This window comes from Muntiacus reevesi, chromosome 8 (genome assembly GCF_963930625.1).
Source record: "Muntiacus reevesi chromosome 8, mMunRee1.1, whole genome shotgun sequence".
Classification (NCBI taxonomy): Eukaryota; Metazoa; Chordata; class Mammalia; order Artiodactyla; family Cervidae; genus Muntiacus; species Muntiacus reevesi.
This window is the reverse complement of record NC_089256.1, coordinates 87,736,599-87,740,331: the sequence shown is the minus strand read 5'-3', so window position 1 is coordinate 87,740,331 and position 3,733 is coordinate 87,736,599.

Genomic DNA, 3,733 nt, shown 5'->3' with positions numbered 1-3,733 from the left:
TCTGTTAATGATGGAAATCTAGTCACATGTTACTGACAACAAAAAGATGAAGAGATTTAATGGGACTGAGTCACTATACAAAAAAAATTATAATTACAAATGTGATTTTTGTAAACATAAAATCATCAGTTCTTATAGTCTATTGCTTGAAAGAATAAATTAATTCTATAAGGTATCAAAAATAAATATTAATAAGAGATAACAATTATCAAGAACTTTACTAGGTGCCAGGCACTGTTTTGGGCACATGACAGGCATTACCATTTAATTCTCACAGTCACTCAGTTCACTCAGTCATGTCCAACTCTTTGCGACCTCATGAACCTCAGCACGCCAGGACTCCCTGTCCATCACCAACTCCCAGAGTCCACCCAAACTCATATCCATTGAGTCAGTGTTGCCATCCAACCATCTCATCCACTGTCGTCCTCTCTCCTCCTGCCTTCAATCTTTCCCAGCATCAGGGTCTTTTCAAATGAGTCAGCTCTTCGCATCAGGTGGCCAAAATATTGAAGTTTCAGCTTCAACGTCAGTCCTTCCAATGAACACCCAGGACTGATTTCCTTTAGGATCATAATTATCACAACACTCTATCAAATAGAGTTTCTTGATCCAATTTTTACACATAAGAAAACTGAGGCAATGAAGTTTAAATTATTATATGGTGAAAGTCACATGAGGGTACATGGCATATTTTGAATCCCAACACTGGTGGTCTGACCAAAGGGTCTTTAATCACACTGTCTACTAATATCAGAAGACTTAGCCAAAGACTGATCTATTGAATCCACTAATTCAACAAAACCATTTCCAGGCACCAGAGAAGTGAATTTCAATTGCAACATTTTCTATGCTCTGATCACAGGTTTGATTAAGGAAGACCATACTTGTAGTTAGGTTCTAAAAGAGGACCTCCACCAGATCTGTGCTGCTGGTTTAGATGGAGATATTCTTTTAACCCTCTCCACTAGAATGCACTTGGATAACACACTTCAACCCCAGTATTTATACTTTGAATTTAGTCACTCCAGTGTCCCTGTCTTTTTATGCAATTCTTCTAAGTATTACTTGAGGCTGCATCTGTTTCCATCACTAAATGACAAATGCCTAAAAGAACAAGGACTCTGCCCTTTTTATCCTCGCATTATCAGACATTCAACCATCTGTAATGTTTCTCTACAAAAGCAGGGGCCAATGGAGGGTGCTCCCAGGCAAGTGTTCAACTTCAGCGAGAGCAAAGTGCCTTAAACATCAGGGGGGTCTGGTGTATAAAATCGGGTGCTCAGTACTGAGACCTGAGGATGCCTCTGCTGAGTCACACAAATAGTCCAAACACTATACTGTCTAGTCCAGAGATTGAGATGGAAGAGGAAATAAACTCAGCAAGGGAAAAACTAGGCATAGGAAAAATGAATTAAGACTAAGGAAGGTGAAGGTAAAATGTACTTTTGTATATCAGCAGACAAGCATCTATCTCATTCAGTCTCCATAGTGAACAGTTCAATGAAAATCAAGGACAGGTCATGGAAGAAAGACAAGATGGTGAAGTAGAAGGACTTGAGCTCACCTCTTGTCACTAAAACACCAAAATCACAACTAACTGCCAAATAATCACTGACAAAAAAGACTGAAACCTACCAAAAAAAATTATACTCTACATCCAAAGCAAGAGGCCACAAGAGATGATAGCAGGGGCACTTTCTCAATATAATCAAATCCCACACCCACTGGGTGAACAACAGCCCAAATGGAAAATAAGCATAGCAGAGAGGTTTTCCCATGGGAGTGAGACTTCTGAGCCCCACATCAGGCTACCCAGCCTGAGGGTCTGGCATTGGGAGGAGGAGCCCCCAGAGCACTTAGCCGTCAAGGCCAACAGGGCTTATGTGCAGGAACTCTACAGAGCTGGCGAAAACTGAAACTGCCTCTGAGGGTGCATACAAGGTTTCACATGCCTTGGGACCCAGGGAAAAGCCACAAGAGTCTGGGCCAGACCTACCTGTGGATCTTGGAGGGACTCCTGGGGAGGCAGTGGATGGCTGTGGGGCAAGAACACTGGTGGCAGAGGTCCAAGGGACTACTCATTGACATGAGCCATCCTGGAGGGCTCCATTTAGCCAGTGAGACCTGGCCCCACCCAACAGCCTCTAGACTCCAGAGCTGGGATGCCTCAGGCCAAACATCCAACGGACTGGGGCCACAGCCCTACCCATCAGCAGCTGTTCAGTCCCTACATGATGTCCAACTTTTTGCAACCCCGTGGACTGCAGCCAGGCCTCCTTGTCCTTCACTCTCTCCCCGAGTTTGCTCAAATTCAACTGAGTCAGTAACGCTATCTAACCATCTCACCCCCTGTCATTCCTTCCTCCTTTTGTCTTCAATCTTTCCCAGCATCAGGGTCTTTTTCAGTGAGCCAGTTTTTCACATCAGGTGGCCAAAGTATTGGAGCTTCAGCGTCAGTCCCTCTGATGAATATTCACGATTGACTGATTTGATCTCCTTGAAGTCCAAGGGACTGTCAAGAGTCTTCTCCAGCACCACAATTCAAAAGCATCAGTTCTTCAGTGCTCAGCCTACTTTATGATCCAACTCTCACATCTGTACATGACTACTGGAGAAACCATAGCTTTGACTAGGTGGACCTTTGTCAGCAAAGTAATGTCTCTGCTTTTTAACGTGCTATCTAGGTTTGTCATAACTTTTCTTCCAAGGAGCAACCATCTTTTAATTTCATGGCTGCAGTCACCATCTGCAAAGATTTGGAGTCTAAGAAAATAAAGTCTGTTACTGTTTCCATTTTTTCCCCATCTATTTGCCATGAAGTGATGAGACAAGATGCCATGATCTTAGTTTTTTGAATGTCGAGTTTTAAGCCAGCTTTTTCACTCCCCTCTTTCACGTTCATCAAGAGGTTCTCTCATCAGCAGACAGGTTACCTAAACTCTTCCTGAGCCAACAGCCACCTATAAGCACACTCCTTGACATGGCCTTACCCACCAGGAGAACAAGAACCAGGTCCACCCACCAGCTGGCAAGCACCAGTCCCTCCCACTACGAAGCCTGCACAGGCCTTTTAGACTAGCCTCACTCACCTGGGCACAGACACCAGAAGCAAGGGGAACTACAGCCTTGCAGCCTGAGGAACAGAGACCACAAACAGAGAATTTTATGTTCCAAACAGAAGACAATATATAACTCCAGAAGAACAAGTGAAGTAGATGTAGGTAATCTAGCTGAAAAAGAAATTAGAGTAGTAATAGCAGTGATGACCCAAGATCTCAGAAAAAGAAGAGAGGCAAAGACTGAGAGAGTACAAGAAGCTTTAATAAAGAGCTAGAATCTTTAAAGAACAGAGATGAACAATATAATAGCTGAAATCAAAAAATACATTATAAGGAATCAAGAGTAGAATAAATGAGGCAGAAAAATGCATAAGTGAGCTGGAAGACAGATTGGTAGAAATTACTGCTGCAGAGCAGAAGAATGAAAGAAGAATGAAAAGAAATGAGGACAGTGTAAGGGACATCTGGTACAATATGAAACATACCAACATTCACATTATAGGATCCCAGAAGGAGAGGAGACAAAGGGTCTGAGAAAATCTTTGAAGAGATAATAGCTGAAAACTTCCCTAACATGGGAAATGAAACACTCAAGTCCAAGGAGCACAATCTCATACAGTATAAACCCAAGGAGGAACACACTGAGATATTAACCAAGTTAAGAAATTTAA